The sequence below is a fragment of the Numida meleagris genome, chromosome 1, assembly GCF_002078875.1.
Source record: "Numida meleagris isolate 19003 breed g44 Domestic line chromosome 1, NumMel1.0, whole genome shotgun sequence".
Taxonomy (NCBI): domain Eukaryota; kingdom Metazoa; phylum Chordata; class Aves; order Galliformes; family Numididae; genus Numida; species Numida meleagris.
This window is the reverse complement of record NC_034409.1, coordinates 139,154,092-139,175,952: the sequence shown is the minus strand read 5'-3', so window position 1 is coordinate 139,175,952 and position 21,861 is coordinate 139,154,092. Positions and strand designations below refer to the sequence as shown.

At 34.5% G+C, this 21,861-nt stretch overlaps 1 long non-coding RNA gene across 1 annotated transcript; it reads right to left on the bottom strand.

Moving 5' to 3' along the window:
* Nucleotides 17,062-21,650, bottom strand: LOC110392888. The gene is made up of 3 exons (XR_002434681.1): nt 21,586-21,650; nt 18,989-19,123; nt 17,062-17,426 (listed from the first exon to the last, which is right to left on the bottom strand). It is a non-coding gene; the product is annotated as an uncharacterized LOC110392888 (long non-coding RNA).

Sequence of the window (21,861 nt, the reverse complement as noted above, 5' to 3'; positions counted from 1 at the left end):
GCTTGCTGCACAGAAAGGGGTCCAAAAGAAACGGAAGCCAACTGTGAGGCTTTATCCTATCCTGCCATACTGGGACTTTCCATGCAAAATTTTCATGTATTACATTAACTGTTAGAGCTGCTGTATTTAAAACCTGTTATTTGTTTCTTTCTGGACAATATGTTAAGAATAATTGCACTGTAGACAATGGTGAGATACCTAGTTTTACATGGATTTCTAAATCATCATGCCCTTCAGGCTAGACAACATGGAGATCTTCATGTCTGTATTGCTTAGGAACAAACTTTAATCTCAAACTTGCTGTAACCACACTGTATATCCTTAAGCTACAGCTCCTCTGACTCCAAGCAGTATCTCTGAAACATGAACGTTTTGTGATATTTTATTTCTTTGATTTGTGTTTTTTTTGTTGTTTTTGTTTGTTTTAATGTGTCTGAATTTTTATTGTCTTGTTTGTTTTTTAGTTCGTGGATTCTAGCATAACTATATTATGATTCATTGGTTTTACTGCATGAAAAAAATTGATTTGGTGTGAGCGTATGAGGAGGCTTTTGAAGATGCACACCCTGCTGACGTACATTTTGGGAGACTTGGAAAGGGAAACAAATCCATAGTTGATAAAATACCATCGCAAACAGAATTGGGCACCTCCAGACCATGACCAGCTATTGTCCTGAAGAGAGTTTTTTTGAACAATGCAAATGAGACAGGGAGTAAAACAACAGCTAAGTGGTGTGAAGCAAGAATTTCAGGCTTGGGCTTCTACTCTGACTCTCTTATTTATTACACTAGTACTCATGATGTCTCACTATGTTAACATAGTTCAGTACAAGAAGTCTGAAGAAAAGAATTCTTTATTTCAGGAAATCCAGATAGTAAAATTATTCTTTATAAAAAAGAGTATTTCTCGGGACAGAAAAACATACCATAAAAAAATATAATCAAAAAAATACTTTTTTTTTTTCCCCAGAAAAAAACTCATAATTAGTGATATATTTAGTCCTACAAGCATATCAGTTAGCAAGGTTGTTAATAGGCGAGTACACACAAGCAAAATTACTGTTTTCTATTAATTGGATGTGTTATATTCATTTAAAAAATAATTATTTGTTATTTTTACAGTGGAGTGAGAAGTAAGGCAGTAAGAGACTGAATATATAGGATATTGTGACTTGAACAATTTTGGCCCTTCATGAATTAAGATAACATCAAAAATGTTCACCACATTTGTACTAAAAAAAAAAAAAAACTGACTGAAATATAAGACAAGAGAATTGAAAAATACCAAGGGAATCTTATGAAGCAGTATTTTACATTTATGATTATTTCTTATTAACGGTTTTGTCTACAAATGGCAATATACATTCAATTGTGATTATAAAAGCCATCAGTTACTATTGCACTTGATTATTCTTCTTTGTTATTTCTTAGGCAATAATTATATTATTATTATTATTATTATTATTATTATTATTATTATATTATTATTATTATTATTATTATTATTATTTTCTGAGGCAATAATTGTAAAGATATAAAAGTATTGCAGGAGTTTAAGGCAGAAAAAGATGAATACACTGGTCTGCCATGTCCATTTGGAGCAACAAATTTGAGTGGGTCTATGATAGTCCGATGCTGTGGAGAGTACTATTTTTAACAAGCAAAATCACCTGAAGTCTCTGTTTTTGCTGATTTTCTGCAAATTAGATGGAATGTGTTACTGTAGGTGTTCATCAAACTTCTTGTAGAAAAGATACTTACTAAGCCAAACTCTCCCTTGTTCTATTTGTGCCCAGATAAAGTTTTGCCACAGAATTCATTAGATTTGTGGCTAACTCTTTTAGAGAGAGATTGAAGAGACTGGCAAAGAATATCTCTTTTTGTTGTTTGTTTCCTCATCCCTTTGGTAATATAGGGAGAGAAGGTTAATGATTAATCACTATCACTAGCACACAGGCACACACATTCAGTTGTTTGGTGCATTTATTGGCTTTCATTTAAAAATGTGACTGTGAAACGTAGGAAAGATGATGTGACAATTTAGACTTGTAGTACTGTACTGCCTGAACATAATGGTTCGTTTTTAGTCTGTTGTATTAAATGTGTACTCCTAAAGAGCGGTTGATCAAAAGTACTTTGTAGTTTTAAGAGTAGGTAAAGATTACTAACCGATTAATCTTTTGTGTCATTTCAGCTACATTTTACACATTATTTCTGAACTAACTGGTCATTTTACTCTGCAGTATAGATCTAGTTAATAACATGAAAAAATGAATGCCCCAGGCCAGCCATAAAGTGAGACAGTTTATGATTATAATCTAATCAATAGGATAAATCAATGTGCAAGTATTTCTTATGATTACACACTGGAATAACTATTCAAAATCACATTTAACCTAGCACACATTTAACAAAAGTAGAAATTCCACCTACTTGTTTTTCTTTTTAATTCCTCATTGCCTTGGGGGAAATGCAAACAACACTTTACCATAATCTTAGTTGGAGTTCACTTACTCTTCTGTCCTCCAAAGGACTTTCCATTATTCACCTGTTTTTAAATATACCTAGCAAATAAATGTTTCCATGTGTTTAGAAATGCTGACAACTGCTATAACTTATAAGAGTTGTCCTGGTTTGAAGAACTAGTGATTTTAGAGGTCAGTGTGTCTTATCAGATAGTGAGATGTGTTCCCTGCTGGTCCTAGAATCACTTTCTACTTGGTCATTCCTCTTTTTGTGACCTGCAAAGCTAGTTTCAGCAAGCCTTTGAGAAAAAATAATTGCTTAGATTTCTTAGAAGTCTTTTCATGTCTCTGTATTTGTTACAACTTTTTTTTTTTTTTTTTTTTTTTTTTTGTCTCTATGGCCAGAAGTTGTCAAAAAGAGTATTGCACAGTAAAAAGATTAAAGACAGACCTGCACTGTATTTCTAAGAAAATGCCAACACATTTTTAAGATAGCATATATATCAACAGTTTATAATTAAAATATAGAGAAAACTTCAATATAAACTGGAAAGTAAAATTAAAATACTTGTAATTCTTTTTCTTTAAAAAAAATTAAATACCAATACTGCAAATACACAGTTTTCTTAGTTTGTAAAAGATGAACTCATATTAAAAGTAGACGTAATCTGTCCAAGTAAAAAACTGAAGAAATAAGGTGGAGTTTATTTTCATTACTATCTATTTTAATGCTAAGAAAAATAAATTAAGGTGTCCAAAGAGATGAATTCTTTTCTGTACTCTGGTTATAACATCTAGTAGTTGACTCAGTTTGCATCTCTACTTTCTTATTTTAAACAAACAAAAACATCCAATAACTGAGAGAAGCTGAGATACTGGGTAAAAAAAAGAGAGAAGAATGGAAGTATTTTTATATTTAATCTCTAGTTTTGTGTTTCTTTAGATAATAATTGACATGGATATTTTGCTTGTTATTTTAGTAGACAAAACCCAAAATGATTAGAAGAGCTTGGACTACAAATAAAGATACAAATTTAAAAATTAAAAATTAAAATCTAGAAGATATATACAACTACTTTGAACTACATACCCCAGAGGACTTTGCATTTTTCTGTTTCCGTTTTCCATTCAGAGGGAAAGATAAAAACTGTCCACATGTCACAAGACCGCTTTTTTCCCCTTCTTCTCATCTTAGCTGCATTTCTGCTCCCTAGACATCTCGCCTCCAGCATTAGAGTAAGGCCTTCGGTTTTTGGACACTCTTTCTCTCATTTTATTTGATTTATTAGCTTTGATTCCAATTGTATTGTATTATATTGTGTTATCTTGCATTCCGATATTATATTTAGTAAATTAGCTTGTTTATCCTCAGATCATTGCCACTGTTTTGTTTTTAGGTCCATCTCCCTACCCTTTCCCCTTTTCCCCTTTCCCCTTTCCCAGGGCGTGGGTTCATGGGTCCCCCCACCTCATTAGTCACGGAACCAGGCCGAACCAGGCCGTAAACCACTGACAGTTTTAAAAATACATTAAGAGTTAGATCATTTGACATTTTTGAATTCACAAAACTTCCAAAGTGTTAAGAGGCAGGAAAATAGAACATGTTTTTTCTGTCTTCTCTGTATTGTTTGTTGTTATTATTTCTAAATTGTCAGGAAAACCAGAGACAGATCATTGTGCTAGATATGAAAGATTAGAACAAAAGGACTGTCCCTGGTGCAGTTTATAATCCTACCATAACTGATGAAAAGTCTTTATTTGATTTAGGCCTTCCCCATTTCCAAAAACACCCCCAAACTTTTGTGTCTCTTGATACATGATTTTTCCCCTATTTCATCTCCATTCCAGTCTTCCCTGAGCATTCTTAAATTCTTCAGAAAAGATATGACCAAGTATAAATAATCAGTGTTGTGGAAGAAGGCAGATCATTGGCTTGTGTGATTACATAACTCTATTCCATTTGGAATGAAAATTCAGTTTTGGACCATTCTTGGAGCTGTATTGATGATGCTCCAAAAAATTCCTGTCCTAACGAAGGAAGGTATTTGCAATGAATTGTTGCAGTCTTTGGGTGCTCCACTAGCATCACTTTTCTAATCTCAACTTTCTGTGTCAATGTAGGTGAATGCAGGCTGTTGGCTCTTGAACACTCTCAGGCAAAGTGGCTGCTGGATTTAGCCCTTCACATCCAGAACCCATGTAATCCTAGTAGATGCCATCATGTTGGGTGGGCTGCAGGAAGACCAGAAAGTACAGCAAACAAAAGGGTGTACTAATGCATTCAGCTTCTCAGAAGTATGGTTTATTTCAGCATAACTGGAATGGGAAAGACTGATTTATTTCTTTGTGACTTAGTACTTCTTACATGATTACATGAAGCAATGTTCACTAAAAGTGCCATGCAGCAGGTATTGCTTGTGTATCTCAGACACAGCCAGGCATACACCTTTCTGATTCTTCTTATCTCATATTTATAGTATTTGTAACAAAACACTAACTTCACAGACAGAAAACAAACAAACAAACAAAAAAAAAAACACAGAATTACGTATATCCTCTTACATGTGTTTTCAGTTTTTATTTTTTCCCCCTCCCCAAGTGAGCATCCTGGTAAATCAATAAAATAAATAAATAGAAATCCTTAGACAGACTGATTTTTTCAATTTGCCTTATTTCATTTTTTTACATGTTTTTCTTATTTATAATAAGACTGCATGAGACCTAATGCTACTGTTTGAAGCCAATATGAAACAACTTTTGTTTTCAAAGCAAGTTGGTGTACAAAATTCACTTATGCTATCACCCTACTGCTTTTCATACTGCTGCGTTTTCTCAGCAAAGGACCTGTAACTATCAGTATACCTGATTCCATGATACGTAGAGATACAGTTCTTTTAATTGCTTACCTTGCTTAAAATCTCAGACTAACTCACTTTCATTTTGGAGCACGATCCCTTTTGTTCAGTAATATTGTTTTAAAGATTGTTATATTCCATCCATCCCATCTCCTTCTGAGACAGTTATGTGATTTTACCCTGTTTGCCTCATTTTTAATTTCTGTCTAATGTCAGCTTAGTGAGTTTGTGGCCAAGGAAGCTAAGAAATGCTACTTGTGCAGTTACTTGTCTACAAGTACTATTTTTACTACAGTTACTTGTCAGTAACAGATCTTTCCAGTAGCAAGTTCAAAAAGCCTTTTGAATTAAATCTTAAGGTAATGTTTGCCAAAAAGAAATTTAGAGCACATAATTTTATACTAGAGTGTATATATTCAGTGTGTAGCCATCACTTTTTATCACTGATTATTATTTGAATCTGTCCACAGTCAACTGAGGCTAATGCATTTTGGTGCTGTTTAACATGTTCTGGTGTTGTGAAATACAAAATAATACCAGATTGTAATACTGTATGGTAATTATTATACATATTATTTATTATATTGCTGATCTAAGTCATGTCATAGAAATTTAAACAAATAACAGTAGAGTGGAATGAAATACAAAGCTTAGTAAAAAAATTAAGATAATATGCCAACAGTCTAGAAATTTACTTTTTTGAGGGAAGAAGAAGGAGATGGGGGAAAATAAGAAAAGAAAAAAAAAATCAGCTGCTCAAAAGACCATAAGAGGATAGAGAGTCATTTCTGTTTTTAGAAAAGTATTTCTGATTTCTTATGCTGGGACAAAGGTTGATTTCAGGTGTCGATATTACACATTCTTATTGTAATAGTAACAGTTTGCACATCTATTATTGGGAAATGGTTTGAGGAATATGCATAATTTGAGTACATGAAGATATTTTAGTGTGTAAATCCTTCCATTTTATGGCTACAGAGTGCAAATGCAAGTTTTACCTTTAGTTTAAAAACTTCTTCTGTTTATTTGTTTGGAAATACAGGGCACAGGAAAGATTCACTGAGAGCCAGGAACAAAAATCCAGACTAAACATTTTGGGAATCATTTTCAAAATTTGTAAAAGTCATTAATCTTATGGATGAGGACAGGCATGTACAACCTGTGGGTTGTGGGCCACATGTAGCCCAGCACAGCTCTCACTACAGCACACGCCCCAGGCTGCCAAGTCATCATGGTGGCAGCTCTGCCCTGCCTAGTGATCTGGCCTTGCCCCAGGACAAGAGGAGGGCATAGTGCAGTGCTGACAAATAATATGTCATTGTGCTTAATTTGCAAGGAAATGCTGTAGTTTTCAAAGATTATAGTTTGAAAAGACATTATATGCAGAAATATACTGTCAAATTCAATGCATATCAAGGAATGTTTTGTAAAGACAGAATAGCAGAACTGAAAAATTCTCTCACCTCAACAAAATATTTTTAAAAGTTAGAACTCTGACTCTGTTATAGAAGCTAGTTACGTGATAGCAAATCTGACTGCAAAAAAAATCAAATCCATTTCTTGGTGGTGAGTTTGTTAAGCAGTGTATGAAAAGCAAAACAGACAGAATGTGTCCTGATTAAAAAAATAATAATAAATATTTTTCTAAAATCAGTTTCCCTCACCAGATTACAGCCAGGAGAACTGAAGAAAAAGGAAAAAGGAACATCTATTGGAAAAAACTTGGAGAGTGAAGTTACTAATTTCAAATTTTATGCTTTGGCAGTAGATGAAAGTACTGATGCAACAGATATAGCTCCCCTTGTTATTTTCATTAGAGGTACTGATAACAAAAATAATGTCACTGAAAAAATGGCTTCATTAGTGCCACTGAAAGACACAACTAAATCTCTTGATTTGAATGAAGCAGTAAAAAATATACGGAAGTGATTTTTTTTTAACCTTTGTCAGCTCATCTGGTATAACTACTGATGGTGCCCCAGTGATGGTTGGTAAAAAAGAGACTTAAAAAATTAATAGAAGATCATGCAGTTACCACCAGTAACTCACATTTGATGAAATATCACTGCATCAAACATCAAGAAAATTTATCAGCAAAAGCTTTAAAAGCAGATAACATTATTCAAATTGTCATCAAAGTTGGGATGAAGATGAAAAACGGCTCACAGGTTTAGCAGTTTTGGGGGATTTGAATGCTCATTTAAAGGAGTTAAACATGCATCTTCAAGGTGAAAGTTACTTTATTTGCACTGTGTTTCAGACAATAAGAGCATTTGAAGTGAAACTTAAATTCAAGATCAAGTTCAAGATCAAGTTATGGCAAATAACTTCATGCATTTTGATACACTGGCTAAACACAGTCCTGAGAACAGTGAAAAATATGCAGCCATGCTTTCTGTTTTGATAATTGAAAACAATTTGAGAATAGATTTCAAGATTTCCAAATAAATCATCTTTTTTTTTTTTTTTAAATAGATTTGTGACTCCATTTTCAGTTGGCATAAATACATTACTTGCAGATTTTCACATAGAATGTATAGTGTTTCAAGTGGACACTCAACTCAAGGAAAAATTTGATTGTGTCTCTTCACAAGACTTTCAGAAGCCTTATCTTGCCAGAGATAGAATACCCCTCACTTCACAGTCACACCTTATTTATGACATCACTTTTTGGCAATATGTTCATTTCTGAACAATCCTTGTTAAGGAGGACTCACAGGAAGAGTAATATTTCATCAGAAGTCTCAGACGAACACCTTGAGAACTTAGTGAGAATGCCATCAAATGAGCCTGATGCATTAGTTTCACAAAATGCAAGGCCAAACATCCCCCTGGTTTTGTTTTTGTTGCTTTCTGTATTTTAATAAAAAATACATTAAAAAATAACATTTGTTTCTTATATACATTACATTTATTATATATTTTATATGTGGCCCAAGGCAATTCCTGATCACTTAATGCAGCCCAGGTAAGCCAAAAGGTTTGGCAAGCTTGGACTGGGGTAAGAAAAGACCAAGAAAGGTAGCATAGGTGATACAGATGTAGGTTCAAACACATAATTTCATATATAAGGCTAGTCTGTAACTAGGTTCATGTTTACGTTTTAATTAAATTATGTAGACTTTTTAATAACATTTGTGCTTGCGGATGGCGTAAAGTTGATGCTAGAAAACTTACTGCTAGGTTTTGTTGCATATAGCTGTGAAAGGAGAAAAAAATGTTTTGTGGGCAGCAAAGAGGGAAACACTGAATTTAATTTAATATATAGATATATTAAAAAAGATCTTATGTGCATAGTTATACACAATGGGAAAAAAGCAAATCAGATGCAGTTTTAATTTTCTTAGACTAGCTGCATGTTCCTATAACAATCTAAGGAATTGTTTTTAGACAACCTAGGAAGGGTCAAAGTATACTGATTTTAATTATATGAGTAGCTGAATAGATGGTCATTCCCATAGTTATGTGCTTCTTCAGCTGAATTTGAAGGATCTGTTGTGACTAACGTGGATCAGTCATGAAATGATGAAAGCATTCTCTTCCTACTCTGGGAACTGACAACTGACCTGGCATTGAGCTATCCCACTAATGGACTGTATTTACCTGCAATTGCAACTTCCTCGTCCTACCACTATACCAATATGTTCTTGAATGTAATTGCTGCCTATATGGTTTTGTTATTGGCGTAATGGCCACAAGGTTTGTAGCTGAAGCAAATGCAAAGGATCAGACAAGACATAGGGAGAGATAAACGACCTGAAAAGCTTTTTCTCTTGTCTTTATTGATGATGCTAGTTTTGTATATATCTATCTTTCTGAAATGAAGTGAAATGCAATGAATCAAATTATAATTTTACTATTTTCCTTTGATATATTGTTCCCTGAAAAAAATGTTGCATAAAAGCTGTTAAATTACAGGGTTTTTTAATCAGCAGTAGAATGTGTCAAATAAATGTCAGTAAACTGTCTTCAGAAAGTCAAATTGCTGACTATAAAAGGCTGAAGTTTTTCAAACTAGGAACGTCAACTGGAAAGCCTTTAGGCCAATTGGAATATATATAAGGCCAGAAAAAAAATGTCACTCATCTCACAGAAAAAACTGGAGGCATGGCTTTGCTCAAGTCAAGAGATACTCTTTGTGTTGTGATACAGAGTTGGTAGGACTTGTCAATAAAATTGGTTGAGGGAATATAGTGCACACAACCTGTTAAAAGTTTTCTTAAGAACAAGTAAACCTTAATGGTTTTTGCTTAGTTTTCTTTTTAAAATATTTCCACAGAAGCAAAGTTGAAGCCTAATCTCAGAAACCTTTTCCTAGAATTTTCTAGAGATTATAAAAAATAAATAATGGCTGCGAGTATGTATTGGCTACTTCTCTAGGACACTAGTTCTAGTGTTTAACCACCCTCACTGTAAATTATTTTTTCCTAATGTCCAATCTAAACCTCCCTTGTGCAGCTTTGTGCTGTTCCCTCATGTCCTGACATCAGTTACCAAGGAGAGGAGGCCAGCACCTCCCTCTCGAGTTCACCCCCTCAGAAAGTTGTGGAGAGCAATGAAGTTACCTCCTGTTCTCCAGACTACACAAGCCAACAGCCTCTCAGGTTATCCTCAGCCTTTCTTTCTTCGTAGAACATACCCTCCAACTCTTTTATGTGGTTTGCTGCCCTTGTCTGGGTGATTTCAAGTATTTTTAAATCTTTTTTATATTGTGAAGCCTGGAAGTGAGCGCATTATTCAAAGTGAGGACACACTACAGCTAAATATAATGGAAGGCCTTTTGACCAGCTGGCTATGCTACAGTTAATACACCTCAAAATGTAGTTTACCCTCTTTGCTGTGAGGACACACTGCTGACTCACATTGAGCCTGCTGTCAACCAGCACACCCAGATCTCTTTCTGCTGAGATATCCTCTAGCCACCTGTCTCCTAGATCATAAAAGAACAACCTAAGGATATATGTAGAGGAAGCGAGAATGAAGATGGACAAGAGTTTAAGTGAAAAACAACTAGAAGTTAGTGAAATAAGTACACAAGACAAAATTATGGCTTCAAGATGAACTTGGATTTTGGACAATTATATTGACAATAAAATAAATTTACCAGTATGGTAATTGAATACAATTAAATTTTAACTGTATGTTTATGTATTTGCAGGAAAAATTATTTTTGATCTTGAATCATTTCAGCCATGAATCTCAGTATTTCAAAAGGAAATTTGTCTCTCAAATACAAATACACCATCAAAACATTAGGAGTAAGGCTCTTGCAGATGGATTTACTTTACTGGGGGAGTTCTTGTCCAATGGACAAGAAACAGATTATTGACTGTGGAATCAGAACACCTGATATGAAGGGAAACTGACTGGGAAAGTATGCAGGAGTCTGGGTACCCACCTCATGCATGGAGCCAGGCACATCTCCAAAAGTGAGATTTGGAGTTAGCCAGATTAACTCCATCCAGAAATATAGTGCACATTGAAAAGATAATGATGGGGAAGAATGCTTCAAGGAATACAGTACAGAGAGAGGGCTGCCTAGAAAACACTGGTAACAAGGGTATACTAAAGCCTCCTTTCTCCAAAGATTTGGAGATCTGTTTAGTCACTAGTTCAGGTTCTTGAGTTTGAGAACCTCTATAAAGACATACCCAAAGGGACCAGGGGAGGGATGCAGGTGGGGTGGGAACTGTTCTTTTATAATGACATGGTAATTACAAAAAAAAAAACAGCGTGAGGTTCATTTTCAGTTGTCTTTTGAGCCTGAGGAAAATCAGACTCACATCTGCAGCACTTTAGATAATTCCTTAATCTCTAAACTGGAGAGCAATTAAATGACGTGCAATTTACATTATATAGTGAAAGAATGAGGCAGCTTCCTACCATCTATATTAGTGCTCAAACCCCTCAAGTAAGAGGTTCAGGATTTTTCTTCCTTTTATTTTCTCTCTGGCCGTGAAGCCATTTTCCTTTATGTGAAGAGAAAGAATATCTAATAGTAATGGATTTAAAGTTATCATTCTCCTGCTGATGTACAAGTTACTCAAACAAGCGTAGAAAAGCATTGTGACACTTTCATTATTTTAATTGAATCTCATTGAAGTCAGTGGGATTAATCATGCACTATACTGAAGTTTAACAAATAATACTTATCTTTTTGCAGTTTTCAACCAATGGAGGGAAGACTTTACACTCAGTTATAAATGGATTAAGTTTAAATACCTTCAGAAATCTTATACTGATTCTTTTGTGGCAAGCTAATGAGCTCAGTTCTCACAAAATGGTCTCAGGACATTACTTTTTTTTTTTTAAAGTTAGGAACTAATCAGTAACTGAGTATTGTATGGACAGCTGTTGTTAAGGGTTCATAAAGCCCAATCAAAACAACAATGTTCATCCTCTCCTTTGGAAATCATAAGCTGAAGAAAATTCACTCCTGAAAATTCTGCAGGCAAGGCTTTCAGAGACTGTGTAATTTAGACATCAGAATGTTTGATGACTGAGGCACTTGGTTATCTTCTGGTCTTGTACCCACTGTATTATGATCCACTGTATTTCTGAAAGTGTCTTGCTCTGTAATGAGCTATATTTTTGCTTCTATTTCCCCACCAAAAGTATTATCCATATTGCAGTATGTATTTTGATAGAAAAGACATTGGAAAGTTTCTACCATCACTAGCATTGCCCTTCTTGTACAATGTTTATGGAGTTAAGGTATCCCATTATTGACTGACAAAATATGATATGTTCGAGAGGAAATTAAAATGCCATAGTTTCCACTAGGAACTCTTTACCAATTAAATATGAGACATTTAATTATTCCAAAACAAGAATGAAATGCCAACAAGATGAGTTTTAAAAATACTTAAGATTAGCTAAGCAGACAGCCCATGTTGAACAACTCTCTGTGAGCCAGGTTAAAATACCATATGTCTTTTATAAAAATTCATTTTTGTTCTCAAGGTATATATTTTTGGCAGCCAAGGCTTTACTATGTACCTGTTTCTCTCTTGTTACTTACCACTTATTCTCAAACTATCCCTGCTTTCCAGTTCTCCTTTTTAGACTTTCCTTTTATTGCCCTAGCTTTCACCTCATTTTCACCTTCTGTTTACTGCATGGTTTTCTGTGCACTGTCTCACCCTCACCTTTTAATTTCTTCCATTTCTGTCAATCTCAAACATCTTACTATAAATTTTCTTAACACTACTGAGGCTATAACTTCCCAGGAAACCACCTAAATTACCATTTAGATCTCTAAATGTATGACTGTATATCTGAAATATCTAATTTGAAACATAGTGACATCAAACTACTTATATTATGGGAAAGGCGAGCAAAATACATTGAAGTTGTATGCAAATATAGGTCCTCCTGAGATTTTCATATGTGGTCTTATGCGTTATCATATGCAGTATGTGCATTTTCATATGCAACTTTTTGGAGCTGCAGAGTTAACCTTCACCATAGCTGGAGTTCCAGTGACAGAACACTACGAAAGTGCTACTGTTCTATCTTCTAAATGAACCTCTCAGAAGATTCCACTGCCATACTCTTATTAGAACACAGAACGATCTCCGAGATTAAATTTTTAGTGCGACCTCATGCATGTGTGTACATTGTATTAGGACCCTGAATTGTCTAAAAATATACTGGCACAATACACAACTAGACTGCATACTAGAAAGAAGTTTAGTATGTTAGGGCAAGGTGTACTTTTCCTCAGAATAGCTCAGAGGCATGGAGGTAATTAAGAAATTTCACTGCCAACCAGAGGCTACTGCACTACTTTTGTTGGCATTAGTGGAGTGTTGAAACACAGTTCTTCATTCTGTATGGTAATTAAATTAGTAATGTCACAGAAGATTATTTCCTTGCCATCTGCAAAGCTTTATCTTGAATTTCTCTTACCTTTCTAACTTAATGATGTAACAAATAACTCCAATATAAGTTTTTTTCAGCCCAAGATAACATGATATTTTAAGGAGGGTGATAGCTATAAACATGACAGGGCATTGAGATTCCGCTCCAGTATGCCCGATATCCAGCTTCTAAGAATTAGGCTTATTCAGATTGTCTCATATTTATACACAAAACTGCTGATAGCTAAAAAATGTTTGCCTTTTGAATTCTGTACACATGAAAAATGTCATATTCCCACAGCTCTTAAACACTATATTATCTACATGCTCTATTTGACATGTACTCCAGTGACAAGAGCTTGAAAAGTGTAAGATCAAACAAAGAACAATTCTCTGAAATAAATCTTATTCTTCTAGTAAGATGAACAAATAGTTATTAACATTCTCAAGAGAATGTCTACAATCTGTCAGAAGAGGTGAAAGTCCCAATGATCTTACAAAATACCCACTAATAAAATAGAAAAATTCTAATAATAGTGTTATAAACCATTCTCTCAATTATTTAAAGTATCAGCAGGACTGGGTGCATTAATTTGTGGACTTAAGCATGTATTTTGTGTTGGGACATTACAAAAGTATTAGAACCAGGAAGGTATCTGGTTAAGTATTTCATTTGCTGGGTTACTGCAGGTCAGAAACAGATTGGTGTTTTTTATTTACGATCAAAATTGCTTCAAAGATTATATTTCCATCAAACATATTTCAAGAATTCACTGAAATTGAATAGAACCCACTTACGCCTACAAACAAGAAGCAGTGTCAGACTTTTCCAAACGAGGAAAGATTTTAGAGTGTACAGCTGCTGGCATATCAGCAGTTTTCTTCATCAGTCACACAAAAGTCCTCTCCTTTTTGTACCATCATTTAGAAGCAGCCTGTAAATATTATTTTCACTTTTTTGCTCAATTACTGAGCCATTATGTGGCAGGAGGTGAATGCTTATGTTTTATGAATCTGAGACCAAAGCATAATTACCTTTAAGATCCATCTTTCTGTTTGTATTCTGTTTGCTATCTTAATCTCCTTTCAGGACTGCATTCACCAAGTTTTTTATTTATTGGTTTCTAAATGATTTTTATGGAAATACTTAAGAACTCACAGTCAAAGGGGATTTTCACTCCTGTATAAACAAAAATAACCTTAAAGGAAAAGTCACCAAATTAAACCAAACAGCAGTGTGTCACAGATTTCCCATGGTAAAAGATTGCTCCCGGACACAGAAGTAATATTTTAAACTGAGCTCTCACAAAATACAGTTGCTATTATTAAAATGAATACTAAACCCACTGAAAGTTGAAAAATGATAGATGGAGTTTTATGTATTATATTTATGTAAGACAGATTTGACGGGAAATCTATGTTTATCAGAAATGTGATATATAATTTCATTGTGGTGGTGATTCTACCTAAGAATAAAAATAAAGGACAAGCTGAATAATTGCCTGTTAATTGAACTGCCATATATTTAATGGACACCATTTAATTGCTTACTTTTAAATGTTGATATCTCTACAAGCACAAATTTGGGCATATGTCTGCTGCAGAGGTCATGTTAAAATACAACAATGGTAGGGACTGAAATGCAGCTTATTTTCTATGAGATCTGAAGTACATGTAGAGCAACCATAAGAGAATAAGAAGCTCTTGATCTAGCAAAAAACCTTTAATAAACATAACAAGAAAGGAGAGTGAGGGAATACAGATAAAATACAGATAAAGACAAAATGCTAATAAAATGAAATAGATTATTTAAGAGATCTAAATTGAAAGCAGAGGATGATAACATGGGAAAACAAAGAAATAAACACTATTAATTAATTGATTATACTCAAAGTACAAGGAATAGAGAAAAAGGAAGAGCTTAATAATGACTAGAAACCAAATAAGATTCACTTAAAAAAAACAGGTAAGTTAAAAAAAAGCATAAATATCTGCTAAAGCATATTTTATATGCAGATAGCTTAAAGGAACAATCAAACATGTTTCAACTGAAAAGGAACTTGATATTACTATCAGGAATCTTTCCATTTAGCTTAAATATCACCTTAATTTCATCCTCCTTCGTAGTGAAATCGTAGACTTTTAGCTATGTGTATGGTTCACGTAGATAAATAATTCTCTTTTTGATTGTTCATTAAATTAGTTGAAATTACTCTCCTTGGACAGTTGTATTAATGTTCACTTCTTAATTAAGAAGCAAATACAGTAATTTAACTTTTTCCTTTTTCTTTTTTCATTACAATGATTAATTACTATGCAGTTAATGACAAATTTAAAACAAAAAATCATAAAATTAAAGCAGAAAGCAGTTGCAAACATCATGAAATATCTTTTTATAAATATCTTTAATATAGCATTTAAAGGAAACAGTAAAAATAAATTGCACTGTTTCATTTTATTTGCTTTGCATTAGTTTGATCTAGCATCTATGCATCATTTTAGGAATGTGGTATTACTGGAAAGGTTTGTCACTCAAAACCATGATTTTTTCAAAGTTACTTTAATGTCTGTGAGGGCAGATGACAAATTTAAATATATCTATGACAGAGCACATACAAAGAAATACAGTCTTACATCGTGTAAAATGTCCTTGCAAAGGAGCAAGAGAAATCCATCTTCTTTGCACATGAATCCTTTATTCCCACAAATTTGATGATACCAGAACATTGTTAGCTAATTTAGAGGTCAATGGACATAGAAGATAGTTATCACGTAGTCCTATTCAATACACATCATCCCATATTTAGGAGCTGTGCCTTCTGCTTTACTGGAAGGAAACAAGGATTCATTAGAGTTTAAAAAAAAAGTAATGCTCATGAATGGGACTGACTCCATATCAAGTCATGAGGAAGCTCATGAGAGTGAAGGAAGCTCTGCTTTCCAATTACTGCTTACAAAAAACTTCTATATTTTACTCCATGGTAGTTCAACACAGATTTTAGGTGTCAGGGAATCTATGCCCCTTAGTTATACAATCACGTACCCAACTGCTCCCTCTCCTTCATTCATGAGTCTCAATTCTTCCCCCACATTGGTACAGCTGGCACTCCCTCTAGGTCACTATAGCTTTGCTTAATGTATTCTCCTCTGATATAGATGTGAAAATGCCAATTTGAATCTATTCAGCCTGAAGTGATGTTTTATTAAAATTAATATAAATGCTCATTTTGAAAGGGAAAAGTAAGTTAAGCATCCACACCCAAAGTGATTATTTGTTTTTTTAGCTGTGATCTAATCTCATAGAGCCATCATGCTTGGGACTGGCTAAACACAGTCCTGAGAACAGTGAAAAATATGCAGCCATGCTTTCTGTTTTGATAATTGAAAACAATTTGAGAATAGATTTCAAGATTTCCAAATAAATCATCTTTTTTTTTTTTTTTTTAAATAGATTTGTGACTCCATTTTCAGTTGGCATAAATACATTACTTGCAGATTTTCACATAGAATGTATAGTGTTTCAAGTGGACACTCAACTCAAGGAAAAATTTGATTGTGTCTCTTCACAAGACTTTCAGAAGCCTTATCTTGCCAGAGATAGAATACCCCTCACTTCACAGTCACGCCTTATTTATGACATCACTTTTTGGCAATATGTTCATTTCTGAACAATCCTTGTTAAGGAGGACTCACAGGAAGAGTAATATTTCATCAGAAGTCTCAGATGAGCATCTTGAGAACTTAGTGAGAATGCCATCAAATGAGCCCTGATGCATTAGTTTCACAAAATGCAAGGCCAAACATCCCCCTGGTTTTGTTTTTGTTGCTTTCTGTATTTTAATAAAAAAATACATTAAAAAATAACATTTGTTTCTTATATACATTACATTTATTATATATTTTATATGTGGCCCAAGACGATTCTATGATAACTGTATGAGATGGAAAGAATGTTAGGACAAGTTTAATATGTCATTAGATTCAGGTTGAAACATTTTTTCAGTGGTCATTATTGTGCTCTACATTCACCAGGTTTACCCATCACAGCTGTACTTTATACTCTACAGTTACTTCTGAATTTCCCTCACCCTGTTCATCCCAGCCTCTCTATGTATTTACTCATTCTTTCTTAGTTCGTATGTTCTTTCCTCAAAATGCAGACCAGTATTTAAATATGGTTGTCTGTACCCTTCAGCATCAGTGGATCTTCTTTCTGCTTAGTCCGGCTGTGCTAATAGATATTGCTGCATAAAAAAAAGATTTAATAATATAAAAACATTAAGCAGAGTAGCAGTTGAGAGCAGTTTTGTAACTTTTATATAATGTTTTCTCTTCACTAATGTTTATGTCCATGATTGTTTCCACTGAAACTGTTGCTATGAGTTGGGTCACACTTGCAGAAATGAAGAACAGCTTTTCAATAGACAGGAGAGAGGAATTCTGGGAGGTAAGGAAGTACAGCAAGCCTGGGAAGTGCTTGCTTTTGATTTAAAGATATTGAGTGCACAGAAAGCAATCTTGGTGGTTTAAATATTTCTACTAAGTTTCCATCTTATTTTTGCCACATTTGTTAACAGTTAGTGGAATTTTTCTCTCAGGACACTTAGCCTTTGAGGCAAGGAAGTCAGGTTAACCATGAACCACAGTAAAGAAAAATGTGACACAGCAGGAGAGGATCTTGACAGATATCACTGACTTCATATGTAAGCCATAATGACTGGCATATAACAATAGTAGTACCTAATTATGTAATATTGACACCATTACAGACAGAAGAGGAAGAAAACATTATGTAAATGTGTTAATGGACATTAGAGCATTCAAGGAGTTGTTACTGGTAGAATGGCCTGTATCAAAATTCAAACATAAAAGATCAAATCGGAGCTATAAGTTAAAGACAGTAATGCAAAACATAATTTTCTCATTAGTCCATTATTGTAACTTTCTATTTCCATACCATTGCTTAAAACAAATAATTCATTACATAGCAAGGCACCAGACTTACTGCTTAGCCTACAGACATACACAGCTTCATCAAAACTCTTAAAAGTATGTGTGGACTACCTTTCAATTTCCTAATCTGCATTGATTCAAAGCCATGAAGGTAATAAATAAATTGCATTTGTCAAAATGTTCACTCCCAAGTAAAACAAAAAATCTAGCAAACAAGCAGCAAACTTAAGATGATTTTCTTGAATTGGATTTTTCTATAAGGTATCTTTTTATTAGGACAAGCATGTAAAAGACTTATCAGTTGATGCTGCAAAACCCTGGAAGTTATGAGTAATTGAAATATAAATAAATTAAAATGTAGTTAAAGCTTTCACATTAGCATCTCTGATCATGATAGGAAGTGAGAAGATCTGTTGCAGGTAGGGATGTAATATTGTACACTGCATGAAATTTTTTCCTTAGTTGTTCATGTTCATATAGTTCATCAAAATTTTAAAAGGAAAATAACTTGCTTCTGTAGGAATATAAATATTTGTTATATGAAATGGAAACATAGACAGCATTATCTGAAGAAAAAAGATCATCACTACGGTTCCTATTCTTTTATTTGGTTTCTTAGCTTAAAGCTGTAAGAGTTCCCACAGCTGTTGTGAAATCTGAATACACAGAATGGTAATAATATACAAATCTCCCACCATTTCAGTTATTTGCTTACTGACAAAAAAAAATTATGTCTAGTTTGTCATATTTCTGCATAGATCCAGCTCTTGTCAAAGAGGATGTTCAGCCAAGTGTAAATCTATAAGCTTTACTCCTTTTACTGACTGCAAAAATACTGGCAAGACTCTGTTACCTGATTTCTTCTCCATGACTCCCCAAAACTCTCTGAAGTAGAGGAATGCCACATTGTGTAGAGAACATGACCCATTCATAGCTTTGCTTAAGGACCAATACTCTTTAAGAGCCAAGGAAGTCTCATTGGTCTTACCTGCAAAAGCAGCAGTTAGAGTAAGAAAAAGATGTTGAACAGATTTCTTCTGAAAACCTACACCAAAGGTAGGTAACTTCCTTTACTTGATGAATTTATTCATTGAGTAGATTAATTAATTAGAAAGTAGAAATTAATGTTTCATATTGTCAAAACATATCTCAAGAAGTAAATCAAATCATGTGAGGGAAGTGCTGAAGCTGGGTATTCTTCCTAAGTTTTGCAGACAAAACAAAACAAAAAGTCATTTCCATTCAGTAAAAGCAGATACGTATTAAGAAGTGGCAAAAGATTGGTAATACTTGTTTTCTGTTTTCTTTTCCTGTGACAGTATGCTATGTTTAAATTGCTAACTTGAACAAATCAATCTCTTCTGTTTTTCTAGTTCAGGATCAGTGAAGGTAAGGCTGTCTTTGTGATGGTTCTAGAAAATTAAAGTATCTGGAGTTTATGCCAAGATTTAATGTCCATACTGATTATTCAGCTATTACTGTCAATTAGTGTCCTTGATCACAGCCTAAAATAACATCTCTGAAAAACTGATGGAGTTACTTTAAGTCTCCTGATGTCTGTGCCAAACGTGCACATATTAGCCTGTTATTTATCTTAATAACACCTTTATTTTTGAATGACATATCATTTGGCCTAGGAATAATCATCCAAGCAAGAAGCTCATATTTCCAGGCCCTGGAGATAGAATAGCTAATTATATTAAATCAGACAGGAGCTTATGTGATCCTGGAAAGTAGTTTACCACTGGTCTGAGATGCTCATCCAGCTTCCACTGCAGAAAAGTCAACACAGATGACCAGTAAATAAAATTTTGGATGAATTTATTTGCTCATCTGAAAAGTATATTTTCACATCCTGTATAATGAGATGGTAGTCCTCAAACAACATATTGCTATAACATAGCAAACAAGTCTAAGCTGATGTATATTAGTACTAGAAGTTTTTTGGAGGGACGGAGCGAGGAAAAGTCAAAATATGGAAAGGATTAGGAATATGAGTATCTAAAAGGCAATAATGGATACGTTAGAGCGCTTTACCTTTAATTGTCATAACTTGTATTTCTCTCCATTCCTTTTTTCCTTACCCATTTCCTGTCACCCACTATTGAAATAGTGGAATTCTTAGTTATGATCATCCTATGTACTTTGGGAAGCCATAGATAAAAGTCAGAAGCCTTCCAATTAAGCATTCACTTTGTTTCCTTGACACTGAAATACTGTTTCCTGCAGTGTCTTTGTCCTGATCAATTTTAAGCACCCCGCACCCTTTGGCCTCCACACTTTTCTTAGCAGGCATTTTGTCAACATAATCACACCTCAGTGTCAGAAAGTTCATACAGACATTCAAACTGTCCCGACCAAATTTTCATTCCTACTGTCTTATAGTACTGATATCGCTCTAAATAATTCTTCCTCTATTGTTATTGTATGTACCCTCTAAAGGCTTCAGATGGCAATATCTCTTACTTTACAACTTGAAAACTGAATTCTCTGTAATGCTTAAGCAAATGAATCACTGCTTAATCCCTGAGTTTATTTTTTCTTGAAACTCTGGTGAACAGTCACTATTTCTTCAGCCTTATCTGCATTAGTTGCTGGAGTGGCAAAATGCTATTTACCCTGTGTTGTGGTTTTAGGATTTTCAGTTATTGGTATTCCACATCATAACATCATGTAGTGTATGTACCTAGTTCTCAGAAGAGAAGGACTACTACATTTCCCAGGGGACTTTGCTCCCCGTTACCGTTTTCCAGTTAGAGGGAAAGATAAAAACTCACATATCACGAGACCTTCTCTCTTTCCGCCTGTCTCTTGTCCCGGCAGCATCTCGCTCCCCAGTCATCTCACTGCTGGGGTCAGTGTAAGGCCTAACTTAACTTTGGATACTCTCTCTCACTGTATTGGATTTATCAACTTAAATTGTAATTACATTGTATTATAGTGTGTTATTTTGCATTCCAATATCTTATTTAGTAAATTAGTTTGTTTTCTCCTCAGACTGTTGCCGCTGTTTTGTTCTCAGGCCCATCCCCTTTCCCCTTTCCCTTTCCCGGGGCATGGGTCCCCCACCCCATTCATCACAGAACCAGACCAAACGCCCATAAACCATTGACACTCTGTATAGCGAAACTATTGATATTAACAGCATATTTGTTGTAAAGCAAAATTTCAGAATGACTCCAGACATGCAAACACAAAATTTGTTAGTTCAAATCCATCTCCCTGTCCTGAGTTATGTAAAAGTTTCACATCCAGTTGTGTCTTCTAATATTGTGTCCACTATACAAACCAAAGAGTAATAAGGAAGGATGACTGAGATATTATTTTCAAAGCATGCTCCTATCCCATCTGAGACAGTGTAGGGAAAGCAATAGCAGATGTCATTTTTTTGGTTAATTTTGAACTGGTTGACAGTCACAATCCAGTTAAAGAAAGAAAAAACTTGCTTACCCATCCCAAGGATCAGGGCTTGCCAAATACTCCCAAAAGAGGATTCTCTAGTTAGAGAACTTTCCCTTGTGGCAGGCAGCCCTTAAATGAGACTAAGGGAGGTGAATTGCTTTCACCTGTGCTCCCAGGGCTAGCTGTGTCCCTTCACCAGGTACTCAATAATTGGTTCAGGCTGTGACTTAGCAATTCCCATACAGATAACAGCGTAGACACAGCTGGTTCTAAAGCAGCTAAATTTGAATTCAAACCATGACTGCAACAGAACTACACATAACA